The 14,333-nt window shown below is 41.2% G+C and overlaps 1 protein-coding gene and 1 pseudogene across 2 annotated transcripts in view; one reads left to right on the top strand and one right to left on the bottom strand.

The window, feature by feature from the left end:
- Nucleotides 1-14,333, top strand: part of GABRG3 (gamma-aminobutyric acid type A receptor subunit gamma3) — a 558,288-nt gene that overhangs the window by 227,535 nt on the left and 316,420 nt on the right. The gene's annotated exons all lie outside the window — the stretch shown is intronic.
- LOC103783243 (dual specificity protein phosphatase 3-like) lies at nucleotides 10,033-10,902 on the bottom strand (annotated as a pseudogene).

Raw genomic sequence — 14,333 nt, 5'->3', positions numbered from 1 at the left:
ACAGCAAAAGAAGCTACCATCAGAGTGAACAGGCAACCTACAGAATGGGAGAAAACTTTTGCAGTCTATCCATCTGACAAAGGGCTAATATCCAGAATCTACAAGGAACTTAAACAAATTTACAAGAAAAAAACAACCGCATCAAAAAGTGGGCGAAGGATATGAACAGACATTTTTCAAAAGAAGACATTTGTGTGGCCAAAAAACATATGAAAAAAAGATCATCATCACTGGTCATTAGAGAAATGCAAATCAAAACCACAATGTGGTACCATCTCAAGCCAGTTAGAATGGTGATCATTAAAATGTCAGGAAATAATAGATGCTGGAGAGGATGTGGAGAAATAGGAATGCTTTTACACTGTTGGTGGGAGTGTAAATTAGTTCAACCATTGTGGAAGACAGTGTGGTGATTCCTCAAGAATCTAGAAGCAGAAATACCATTTGACCCAGCAATCCCATTACTGGGTATACACCCAAAGTATTATAAATAATTCTGCTATAAAGATACATGCACATGTATGTTTATTGCAGCACTATTCACGATAGCAAAGACTTGGAACCAACCCAAATGCCCATCAATGATAGACTGGATAAAGAAAATGTGGCATATATACACCGTGGAATACTGTGCAGCTATAAAAAGAATGAGTTTATGTCCTTTGCAGGGACATGGATGAAGCTGGAAACCATCATTCTCAGCAGACTAACACAGGAACAGAAAACTAAACATCGCATGTTCTCACTCCTAAGTGGGAGTTGAACAATGAGAACCTATGCGCACAGAGAGGGGAACATCACACACTGGGGCCTTTTGGGGGTTGGGGGACAAGGGGAGGGATAGCATTAGGAGAAATACCTAACGTAGATGACGGGTTGATGGGTGCAGCAAACCACCATGGCATATGTATACCTGTGTAACAAACCTGCACATTCTGCATATGTATCCCAGAACTTAAGCATATAAAAACAAAAGAATTAAGGAAAAATAGAGCCAAAGGTTACTGGAACAAACGCACCACGTGTTGACAGACTGCTTTGTTTTTTATTGTGTTGTTAGGATAGCCATTATATGAGTCTGGTCTTGGAAGTGATGCACTTTTCTTTTAAATGAATTTGTTCCTTACTGCAACAAAACAACATTTCCCAGAATATTTCTCAATGCTAGGATTAACTTGATTCCTGTTTGATGGAGTATGAGCGAAAGAGAATGTGTTCCCCACTGGGAGGGTGAGGACTCTAGCCCAAAGTGAAATACCCACTGGTGTAGTTTGGATATCTGTCCCTTCCAAATCTCATACTGAATGTGATAGCCAGGGGCCTCGTCGGAGGTGTTTGGGTCATGGAGGTGGATCCCTCATGAAGGGCTTGGTGTCTTCCCAGTGGTAATGGGTGAATTCTTGTTCTATGAGTTTACGAGAGAGCTGGTTAATTAGAAGAGCCTGGCATCTCTCTTGCTCCCTCTCGCCAGGTGATGTGCCTGCTCCCCCTTCCTTTCCACCATGAGTAAAAGTTTCCCAAGGCCTCACCAGAAGCCAAGCAGATGCCAGTGCCTTGTAGAACCATAAACCAAATAAACCTTTTCTTCGTATTAATTACCCAGTCTCAGATATTTCTTTATAGCAATGCAAAATGGACTAAGAAACTTATCCTTTAAATTTTTGTGGCTGGTTTGTATTTTGTTTTGTCTTTTTTTTTCTTTCTTCCTCCCTCCCTGCTTCCTTCCTTCCCTCTTTCCCTTCAGCCATTTCTCTTTCCCTTCAGCCATTTCTCTTTCCCTTCATCCTTCTCTCTTTCCCTTCATCCTTCTCTCTTTCCCTTCATCCTTCTCTCTTTCCCGTCATCCTTCTCTCTTTCCCGTCATCCTTCTCTCTTTCCCGTCATCCTTCTCTCTTTCCCGTCATCCTTCTCTCTTTCCCTTCATCCTTCTCTCTTTCCTGTCATCATTCTCTCTTTCCCTTCATCCTTCTCTCTTTCCCTTCATCCTTCTCTCTTTCCCGTCATCCTTCTCTCTTTCCCTTCATCCTTCTCTCTTTCCCGTCATCCTTCTCTCTTTCCTGTCATCATTCTCTTTCCCTTCCTTCCTCCCTCTATTCCTCTCTTCCTAGCTTTCTCCTTTCCTTCCTCCCTTACTTTCTCCCTCCCTTCCTCTCTTCCTTCTTTCCTTCCTTTCTTTCCAGAATCCTAAAGCTTCGCCTCTGCCTCTTCCAAACAAAAAGTAAAACAAAGCAACAAGTAGGATTGTTTACCAGCTGCTCTGTGGCCACTAAAAGAAATAAGTTGTAGTGGGTATAGACCAGTAATGTTTATTGACTGACATTGCCTGTGTGCAGCTGTTGACCTGTTAACTTTAAATTTAGTTTATGTGGGGGCAGGCATGGCTGTCACACTCACCCTAAATCTTCTGTCTATTACAGAGGAGGAATTCCATGAGCCATATTAGAAACACTACCTTCTCATTCTTCACTCTTAAAATATATGCTTCCTTTTGGGAGTTTTACATGAAGTAAAATGAGAACATCATCTGTGTGTTTCCTGGGTGGGCCTTTGAATCAAGAATGCAGGCTGTTGCTTCTGTGTGTTAGGTGCTGCGTGCAACCTCGCCTCTCCAGGTGCCCCAGACACATTACTGAATACAGCAGGGACAGACCCCTCCTTCACGGAGCTCATTTTCTGGCACAGGCAAAGTGACCCTTTTCACCTCTTAGAGGAGGAAGTTGGCAAAGTTTTTCTGTAAGGGGCTAGATAATAAATCCTTGAGACGTGTGGACCAGCGGATTTCTATGGTACCTACTATGGCCAGGCAGTGAAAGCAGCTGTAACTTATGTGCAGTGATGGGTGTGGTGATGTCTCAATAACATTTTACTCACAAAAGCTGGCCTCGGGGTGGACTCGAGCCCAGGTGTGCTACCTGTGGGTTACAGTCTTCACTTCTGACAGAAGTCCTTATTTAAGGCCTCGAGATTTTCTATACTACAGATTTTTTACTGAGGCTGCCTACCCTCCCGACTGCTTTGAGCTGTCTCCAGCTTTTTGGCTCATCCATAGTTCATGAGACACAAAGAACAGCATGTCTGCATTCTGTGTACAGATACTCAGCCTTCTCCATGCCCTGCCTCTGGAATAGTCTCCATTAATCCAAACAAATGTAGAGTTGGGGAAAGAAATAGAGCAGAATATTTGTGTTTAGCCCTTGTCTGCTTGGCTAATGGTGTCTGCTTTGATTTCTCAAGAAGACTTTAAAAAGAAACCATTCTCTGTTGAGCACCTGTTGAGTTCTGGGAGTGTGCTGAGTCCTCAGAATACATAGCTGCAGGACACAGCTTCCTGCCCCTCAAGTATGGACAGGTCAGGGAGAGAGTTAGACAAGCAGATACTTAGCAGAGGTGAACACAGGGAGGTTGGTGGACAGAGCTCAACATCCGATGCCAGTGGGGCATGGGGAGTGAGGGGTGCGTGTGTGTGTGTGTGTGTGTGTGTGTGTGTGTGTGTGTGTGTGTGAGAGAGAGAGAGACTCACGGAGAGAGAGAGAAGAGAAAGAGAAGAAGACAGAGGAGAGAGAGAAGAGAGGGAGAAAGAGAAGGAAAAGGAGGATGAGGAGGAAAACAGAGGGAAATAGAGGAGGGAAAGTGAGAGGGAGGGAGGAGGGAGTGTGAGCTGAGGAGAAGCAGCAGAAATTTCCATTAAGGGGCTGTAACACTTACACCTTGAGAGCTGGATTAGTCCAAAGAGGAGGCGCTATTACACAGCATCCCTATAGGGTGTGTAGGAGCTGGCTTCAGCCAAGCCACATGGGGTTTAGGTCACAGAGGATGTGGGTCTCTGGTCTTTTATCCTTTTATTCCCCTTTTAGTGCTGTTTATACTTGGAACAATAATGAACTTATAATTCTAAATAATTGTAGATATAAAAGTAAATAATTTAGATACAGATAAAAATGCGACATTATGTGTTCTTAAAATGATACAGAATATACTAAACTAAATTGAATGGCAGAGAGTAAACATGAAGTTAAAAGTAGCAATTTGCACATCAGGAAACAGAAAATCTAAGAGCTGATTTCTGTAAAATAGACAAGTTTGTGGTAAGTTTAATTCATTAAAAGAGCAAAAATGTAAACACAAATACCATCATACAAGTATATTCAGCATCATTTCATTGGCAATTTTCATTTTGCTGTCACCTTTTTACTTCCTTTCCCCATCTCCTCTCTGCTTCCATCTTCTAACTTTTTGTCTTCTCCAGGAGAACCAATGGAAATAACCCAATGTATACCCTTTCATACATTTCTCTATAATCATATAATCCTATACAAAGACATATACCCATATATATGTTTTGTTTCCTTTTTGTAAGGTTAGATTCTTATTAAAGATATTTTTCTATACATTCATTTTTTTTCTGTTTCACTTAACAATACATCTTGGTCAATCCTTCAGGTCAACAGACACAGAAATCATTCATTATTTGTAATGGCTACCCGCTTTCAGTTTTCCCCACTACAAGTAATGCTACACAAAACATCTTTGTCTGTATTATATTATGTGTCTCTGTAGAAGGTATTTATGGCATTTGCATTGCTGGCTGGAAGCACATTTGTAAATTTGAACAGATTGGCAGGTTGCTTTCCAGGAGAGATGTGGTAATTCATATTCCCACCAGCACTGTATAAATGTGACCATTTCCCTACATCTTCACCAGCAATTGGCATTATTTTAAGATGTTCCAGTTTTATCAGTGAAAAACTGGTGTCATATTATTGCTTTATTTTGCATTTTTTGGCTTCTTTCAGCATTATTTCTTATGTTAATTGGTCATTTGAATTCATCTTTCGTGAATTGCCTATCATATTCTTACCCATATGCCTCTTTTCTCTTTTATATGGTTTTATTATCAAGGAACTGCTCTTTGACTATTATGAACATTTACTCTTTATCTGTTATGTATTTTTGTGAAGTTATTTCCTCAGTCTCTCATTTCCTTTATGATCATACAAAATTTTTAGTTTTTATGTGGTAAAATATATTCGTTTCCCCTCACATATCCTGTCTTGACTAATAGGATATACCTCTCCTAACGGTTACACAGTACTTCTGCTAGGTTATCTTCTAAAGTATTTATTGTTCTAATTTTTTACCACTAAGTCTTTAATCTATATGGAACTGTTTTACCTTTCCAACTTTTATTTTAGGTTCAAAGGGTACATGTGCAGGTTTTTTACATGGGTAAATTGCATGTTACAGGGATTTGGTGTACAAATAATTTTGTCATCCAAGGAATCAGCATAGTACCCAACAAGTAGTTTTCCAATTCTCACCTTCCACCCTCCACTTTCAAGTAAGCCCCAGTGTCGATTGTACCCTTCTTTGTGTCCATGTGTACTCGATGTTTAACTCCCACTTATAAGTGATAACACGCAGTATTTAGTTTTCTGTCTCCGAGTTAATTCACTTAGGATAATGGCCTCCAGCTCCATCCATGTTGCTGCAAAGGACATGATTTCATTCTTTTTTATAGCTGCAGGTATTCTATGATATGTATGTACCACTTTTTCTTCATCCAGTCCACTGTTAAGCATCTAGGTTGATTCCATGTTTTTGGCATTGTGAATAGTGCTGTGATGAACATGCACATGCCTGTCTCTTTATGGTAGAATGATTTATTTTTTCTTTGGGTCTATACCCAGTAATGGGATTGTTGGGTCGAATTATAGTCTGTTTTAAGTTCTTTGAGAAATCTCCAGAAAGCTCTCTACAGTGTCTGAACTAATTTATATTCCCCAGTAGTATATGTGTTCTCTTTTCTTTGCAACCTCACCAGCATCTGTTACTTTTTTGACTTTTTAATAACAGCCAATCTCACGGGTGTGAGGTGGTATCTCATTGTGGTTTTGATTTGCATTTCCCTAAAGAGTAGTGATATTGAGCATTTTTCTATATGCTTGTTGGCTGCATGCATGTCTTCTTTTGAGAGGTGTCTGTTCATATCCTTTGAACATTTTTTAATGGAGTCGTTTGTTTTTTTCTTGTTGATTTGATTAAATTCCTTATTAAGGAACTTAAGTTTCTGAAAGTTAGGCCTTTGTCAGGTGTATAGTTTGTGAATATTTTCTCCCATTATGTAGGTTGTCTGTTTACTCTGTTGACAGTTTCTTTTGCTGTGCATAATAATTAAGTATCACTTGTCAATATTTTTGTCGCAATTGCTTTTCAAGTCTTTGTCATGAAGTCTTTGCCACAGTCCATGTCCAGTACAGTATTTCTTAGGTTTTCTTCTAGAGTTTATATAGTTTTGGGTTTTACATTTAAGTCTCTAATCCATCTTGAGTTGATTTTTGTATGTGGTGAAACAGAGGGGTCCAGTTTCAATCTTCTGCATGTGGCTAGCCAGTTATCCTAACATCATTTATTGAATAGAGAGTGCTTTCCCTATTGCTTGTTATTGTCAGCTTTGTTGAAGATCAGATGGTTGTAGGTATGCAGCTTTATTTCTGGTTTCTCTGACTTGTTGCATTGGTCTGTATGTTTTTGTACCAGTACCACGCTGCTTTACTTAGAGTTATACTATAGTTTGAAGTGATATCTGATGCTTCCAGCTTTGTTCTTTTTGCTTAGGATTGCTTTGGCTATTCAGACTCTTTTTTGGTTCCAAATGAATTTTAGAATAGTTTTTTCTAATTCTGTGAAAAAAATGTTATTGGTAGTTTGATAGAAATGGCATTGAATCTGTAAATTGCTTTGGGCAGTATAGCCATTTTAACAATATTGATTCTTCCCATCCATGAGCATAGAATGTTTTTTCATTTATTTGTGTCATCTCTGATTTCTTTCACCAGTGTTTTATAATTCTTATTGTAGAGATCTTTCACCTCCTTGTCTAGCTGTATTTCTACATATGTCATTCTTTTTGTGGCCATTGTGAGTGAGATTGCATTCTTTATTTGGCTCTCAGCATGAGTGTTATTGGTGTGTAGAAATGCTACTGATTTTTTGTACATTGATTTTTGTATCCTGAAACTTTGATGAAGTTGTTTATTAGATCTACGAGTCTTTGGGCAGAAATGATGGCATTTTCTAGGTATAGAATCATATAGTCTGTGAAAATGATAGTTCAACTTTTTTTCTTCCTATTTGTATGTCTTTTTTTCTATGCCTTTTATTTCTTTCTCTTGCCTTATTGCTCTATCTAGGACTTCCAGTACTATGTTGAATAGCGGTGGCGAGAGAAGGTATCCTTGTCTTGTTCTGGTTTTCAAGAGGATTGCTTCCAGCTTTTACCCATTCGATGTGAGTTTGGCTGTGGATTTGTCATAGATGGATGTTATTATTTTGAGATATGTTCCTTCAATGCCTAGTTTGTTGAGGATTTTTAACAAGAAGGGATGTTGAATTTTACAGAAAGTTTTTTTCTGTCTCTATTGAGATGATCATGTGCTTTTTGTTTTTAGTTCTGTTTATGTGATGAATCACATTTATTGATTTGCATATGTTGAAGCAATGTTGCATCCCAGGAATAAAGCATACTTGATTGTAGAGGATTAGCTTTTTGATGTGCTACTGGATTCAGTTTGCTAGTATTTTGTTGAAGATTTTTCATCTATGTTCATCAGGTATATTGGCCTGAAGTGTTCTTTTTGTTGTTGTTGCTGTATCTTTGCCTGGTTTTGGTATCAGAATGATGCTGACCTCATAGAATGAGTTAGGGAGGAATCCTTCCTCCTTGATTTTTTTGGAATAATTTCCACAGAATTGGTATAAACTATTCTTTACATACCTGGTAGAATTCAGCTCTGAATTCATTTGGGCCAGGGCTTTTCCCGGTTGGTAGGATTTTTTTTTTTTTTAAATTACTGATTCAATTTTGGAACTTGTTATTGGTCAATTCAGGTTCAGTTTCTTCCTGGTTCAATCTTGGGAGGTTTTATGTTTCCAGGAATTTATCAATTTCTTGTAGATTTTCTAGTTTGTGTACATAGAGGTGTTCATAATAGACTCTTAGGGTTTTTTGAATTTCTTTATGGTTGGTGGTAATGTCTCCTTTGTCATTTCTGATTGTGTGTTTTTGGATCTTCTCTTTTTAAAAATTAGTCTAGCTACTTGTCTGTCAATGTTACTTATTCTTTCAAAGAACCACCTTTTATTTTTATTGATCTTTTGTAAGCCATTTCGTTTACTTCAGCTCTCATTTTGGTTATTTCCTTTCTTCTGCTAACTTTGGAATTTATTTACTCTTGTTTTTCTAGTTCCTCTAGGTGTGATGTTACGTTGTTAATTTGAGATCTTTCTAACTTTTTGATGTGCACATTTAGCACTATAAACTTTCCTCTTAACAGTGCTTTAGCTGTGTCCCAGAGATCTGGCATGTTGTATTTTTGTTTTCATTAGTTTCAAAGAATTTCTTGATTTCTGTCTTAATTTCCTTCTTTACCCAAAAGTCATTCGGGGTCAGATTATTTAATTTCCATCTAATGGTATGGTTTTGAGAGACTTTCTTGGTACTTATTTCTATTTTTATTGTGCTGTGGTCTGAAAGTGTGGCTGGTATGATTTCGTTTTTTGGAATTTGTTGAGAATTGCTTTATGGGCTTAGCATATGGTAAATGTTAGAGTATGTGGCATGTGCATATGAGAAGACTGTATATTCTGTTATTGGGTGCAGTATTCTGTAGATGTCTTTTAGGTCCATTTGATCAAGTGTCGAATTTTTATCCCGAGATCTTCGTTAGTATTCTGCCTTGATTATAGGTCTAATACTGTCAGTTGGGGGTTGAATTATTTCACTATTATTTTGTGCAGTTATCTAAGTGATTTTATTAGTCTCTACAAACTTGTTTTATGAGTCTGGGTGCTCCAGTGCCGGGTGCATATATATTTAGGATAGTTAAGTGTTTTTATTGAATGGAACCCTTTATTATTAGGTAATATCCTTCTTTGTCCTTTTGATCATTGTTGGTTTAGTCTGTTTTGTCTGAAATAAGAATAGCAACCGGTGCTCTTTTTTTGTTTTCTGTTTGTCTGATAGATTTTTCTCCATCCCTTTACTTCGAGCCTATGGGTATCACTGCATGTGAGAGGTCTCTTGAAGATAGCATACAATTGGCTTTGGCTTCTTTATCCAAGATGCCACGCTGTGCCTTTTGAGTGGGGTGTTTAGTCCATTTACGTTTAAGATTAATAACAGTATGTGCAGATTTGATCCTGTCATCATGTTGTTAGCTGGTGGTTATGTAGACTTGATTGTGTAGTTGCTTTATAGTGTCACTGGTTTATCTCCTCCTTCTGATCTTGGACTAGCAACCAAGAAATAAAGCACCTAGCACGAGTGCCTTGGGCTCACCAACACTGTAATTCAGGACAAAACCCTTGTAATTTTGCAAATGATGGGGTTTTTAAATAGGCTGGACTTCAACACCTTGTTTTCTAAAAGGGAAAAATATAACCATGTCCAAGACATAGCTTTTCTCACAAACAAAGTGACTGAGATAGGTCCAAGGGAAATACTCCAAAGCAGTGGATTCCGAACTCAAGCCTTCCAAAGATTCACATTTTGAAAGCTCTATGAATTTAGGAGAGTCCTTCAGGAAAATTTGTTGCCCACCTAAGGGCTTCTTTGTGTAGGTACCATTAATCCTAAGGAAATAATTAAAATACAGCCTCTAGTGAAAAGTTCTGTCCACTGACAACTGATGGATTGTCAGTGGACAAGCTTCAGACCTTATGATGCGACAGCAATATCTCTGCACAGCACGTGGAAAACTGTGGGGGACACTAGGGGGGCACAGATGTGGTAAGGAGAACAGCCTGTGTTTGCACAGCTCCTTTGCTAGCGCTCTTGGTGCTGAGGTATTCACTCAGGAAGTATCCAAGGGTTTGGGAAGGGCAATCATGAGGGGCCCTTTACATCCCAGGCCTTACATTTCTGCAGACCTCCTGCCCTGGCCACTGAGAATCATGCAGGCTATAGGACTTCCCTCTCTGAGTCCCCACTTCAGGGAAAAGACATCATAAGTTACAGAAACAGGACAACCAGGGAGCAAGGATGCCCTCCTTAGCAAGCTTCATGTAGGGAAGTGGCCCAGGACTTGTTGAGACAGACTTGAGGGCAAGTGGCTCATGATGCTGGGATCAGGGTACAGTGTCACAGGATACCTTCAACCAGGGCCTCTCCCACTGAACCTCTCGAGCAAAGGTGGTAGGGGCACCCCAGGGTTTCACCTTCCCCTCCTTGGCTAGTTTGTCATTGAGATGGCAAAGCTGAGCCAGGAACCCATCATTGGGGCTGATCTCGCAGTTCTGCCTCATGATACTCAGGATGGACTTGATGTCCAACTTCTGACAATCATGAGGTACATGATAACTAGAGCTGGAGATGGCTGTAACCTTCCCAGCACTGGTCGAGCACGTGGCCATTCTTTTGAGCCAAGGCCTGGTCAGTGAAGTCTGTAGCCCTTTCAAAGTAGGTGCTGAGGTTGAACTCCTGCACTTCATTGGCCTTGATGCCCAGGTAGGTGATGCCAGAGTCCTTGGAGAAGTTGGCATTGTTTATGTGCATGAAAGACCTGCCCTCAGTGGTATTCAGGGCATGAATACTGCCCAGTTTCTGAAGCTTGGGGATATCCTGATCCACAGATGTGTTGCCCATGTAAATCATCAGGGTGACCTCATTGCAGGGCTGGCTTGGGAGGCTGTAGCAGCCACTGCTGTCTGAGAGCAGGTCACTGAGATCTTCCATGGAGCATTTGAAAGGGCCTGTCATGGCAGCAGTGGGGCCCGGCATGCTGTGCAGGAGCCAGCAAGGGGGAGTCTGGCAGGCCCTTTTGTCCTTTTTAATTCACTGAAGTTTTCCTACCAAATAAAATAATGCCTGGTACATCATAGGAGATCAATGTTTGTTAAGTGAATGAATGAATGAGTGCTGCTAAGAGCCAGAAATTAATCTTGAGGTCAGTGGGATGTCATATACGGATTCTATGCAAAGAAACTAATATAATCTGATCTGAATTTTTGGAGGACACTACAGAGCAACCCTGGCCACACATATAATTTCACATTTGTATACAAAGAAACTGAAGAAAAAAGAAGGCAAGAAACTCACCCAAGTTCACAGAGCCATTGATTCCCTGAGCCTGGCGGACCTTGTTGCTGATGCTTCCTCCCCACATGGAAATGGAGACAGAGGCCAGCACGGCTGCTCAGGGCACACCCAGCTCACCGTGGCTGAAATGGAGATCTGTGTCTGTGAGGGATTTTGGAACATTTGCATCATTGTCCTGATCATTGGCCATCAGTCACAGCACCCACTTGCTGTCCAAAACAGAATGGAGAGTCCTGTCATCCAAAGAAGGAGTTCAGGCCAGCCAGGCCAAACGAAGAGTGGTTCTGAGCAGCACGCAGATGATGGCCCCTTTCTGGGCAATGGGAAGCAGTGTTCTTAAGCACTGGGAAATGCTTTCTTTCTTTCTTTCTTTCCTTCCTTCCTTCCTTCCTTCCTTCCTTCTTTCTTTTCTTTTCTTTCTTTCTTTCTTTTTTTTTTTTTTTGAGATGGACTCTTCTTCTGTTGCCCAGGCTGGAGTGCAGTGGCGCTATCTCGGCCCGGCCAGTGCTTCTTAACAGTTTTGGTCTATGCAAGCAATGTAAGAGGAAGATGTCTCTGAGGCCAGAAACCTGGGTCAGGGCTGCCCTCAAGACAAGGAAAGGTCCCAGTACCCAGCAGGGGCACCACACATGAGCCCATTCCCTTGGGTGCTGGGCTGTGCCCAGGTGGGTGGGCCTCCCTGGTCTTATACAGGGCAGCTGTCTCTAGAGGCCACCAGAGCGAGGCCACAGGAACCCTAGGAAGGGGAATTTGCTGGTGGCTGGGGCAGCTGTAAGAGAATGCCACAGACTGGGGGCTCAAACAGCACACATCTCCTGTTTCACAGTGCTGGAGGCAGGAAGTCCAAGATCAAGATGTCAGCCAGGTTGGTGTCTTCTGAGACCTCTCTCCTTGGCCTGCAGACAGCCACCTTCCTGCTGTGTCCTCACACGGTCTTTCCTCTGCACGTGCATCCCTGGTGTCCGTCTGTGTGTCCCGATCTCCTTCTCATAAGGACATCAGTTATATAGGGTCAGGGCCCACCCTGATGACCTCATTTAACCCAGGTTACCTTTTTAAGGGCTTCACCTCCAAAATCAGTCACTTTGGGGGTTAGGATTTCAACATATGAATTTGGAGGGACACAGTTTGGACCATAACTATGGGATGTTGAAGCAGGATGCTGAAAGCTTCCAAAGGAGGTGGCCTTCCTTTGAAGGGACCTCCAAGGGTCGGGTGAATGTGGACAGGCAGCCACCTCAGAGAAAAGGGCCCCCATTCCTCCTCAGCACCAAGAACACCTGTAACTCCTTTGGAACTTTTATCTCTGTATTTCAGACCACATGCACAGTCTCTGTTTTACAGATGCTAAAATAAGTGAGTTTAGATGAGTATTCATGAACACGTTTTCCTGCACGTGGGAGATTTTCTCCTTTTGACTCATGTAGTTTTCAAGGGCATATCCTGCTATTGTCCTCCTGGCTTTGAGCTGCCTGCTGTGTGTGCATTCTCTTTGCATCACACACGCGCACCTGCGTGCACACACATACACATGCACACACGCGTGCTCACATGACAACCCCAAATTGATACACAATTGCACTTCCAGAGCATTGCCCACCCTGACAAGCACCACGTCTACTGCGCCTGATAAATGGAGACTAGTGTGTATTCTCAGAGTGCATGCAGACAGCAGAACATGCACTCAGTGATGGTTTGTGTTGAATGTTTAAACACTGCCATTTTGGAAGTCAAGTGTCAGCAGGGTGGGAGGTGTGGTGTTCCCACAGCTCTGAAAAGAACACCCCATGAAGATTCGAGGAGGCCCCTTTGGGGACACAGCCGCCACTGGGAGGAGCCAAGTGGGCTGGCGCTGTGTGAGCATTTTGCTTGACAAGGGTTGTTAGAGTAGACCAGAAGGCCTGTTTCCGGGAAATATTTTCTCCATTTCCTCTCTACATAGGTCTCTCCAAATTTCTTAGAAGATACACAATTAAGGTGTCTCCTTAAGGACCATTTTACTATTTTCCAGAAAGTAGAAATAAAAGAGGGGGTAGAGAAATATCAGAATTATCAGAGCATATCTTAGCCTGTGAGGGAGTAGATTTTTGTCATTGTAGGAGCTAGAGGTAGAAAAAGACATGGAAAGGAATGAACCAATGAGGAAACACCGCTGCTTGGCAGGCTAGCATCTTGAATGTCCTCATCACACGAGTGTGTCCTGGATCCCACCCAAGGCCCTCCAGGAGTGGATCTGCCTCTAGATTTCCTGCTCTTATCTACTCTGTTGCTAGATCACAGAAGCAGCACCATGATTTATTATTTAACAACCTACAAAACATTATTATAGAAATGAACCATTCAACAGGAACTGTGAAGCCATTTACAATGGAATCAACAAGACAACAAGACGTTTGATGTAAGAGAGAAGGACTGCTTAGGAAACAAATAATCCGTGAAGCGTGGAGCCGCCCCATCCTAAAAACAAATACACTTTAGAGTAACTGAATTTAAATACTTCTAAACCAGATACAGTTTTTAAAAATGTATGCTTTTATATTATAGTCATGCTGAATTAAGTTTGAGGACTATTGCTCTGCAGCTATACACAGATACATTGCAAAATGACTAACAGCTTAAGCTAAAATGGTTTTCCTTTTACTGAATTGATAGTACAATTTAGAATTACAACTTTTTTGAGGCTAGCTAGACTAGCCTGCTAACCACCCCTAAGCATTCTGTGCAGTGTGATAAAAGTTATCCACATCCAAGTCCACCTCTCTGTGGAGCCAGTTCCATCCTCCCACCTAGAATTGTGCTTTTGTGCTTTTCTGCAGGACTTACTATATATTCATGAGCTTGCATGAATTACTGTCATTTATCTGCAAAAACTACTACATTGAGTATATTCTCCTAGAGGATGGAACCACATCTAACTTATTTCTAGATGAGTTACCATGCCCAGCCCCTAAGAAACTAGTTCTTATTTGCTGTTGCAGATCACTCGAGGGTCATCTGTACGAGCCTGGAGGCCGACCCAGCTGCAGTGAAGAAGAATTTCTTAAAATATCCCTTCAGTTTTGGCTCTGTTTCCTTTGAAAAACAGAGCAGAGGCTATGGTGGCTAGACCCAAGGGATGAAAGGAAAATTGGTATATAAACTGCAGTTGTTTTCAAGCTGATGTCAAGTCTAGAGAAAACAAATCAGTGTAACTGTATACACCTGTCTTCCCAGGACCTAAAGGGGAAGACAAGTGATT

This window comes from Pan paniscus, chromosome 16 (assembly GCF_029289425.2).
Source record: "Pan paniscus chromosome 16, NHGRI_mPanPan1-v2.0_pri, whole genome shotgun sequence".
NCBI lineage: Eukaryota > Metazoa > Chordata > Mammalia > Primates > Hominidae > Pan > Pan paniscus.
This window is presented reverse-complemented; position numbering and strand designations above follow the sequence as displayed.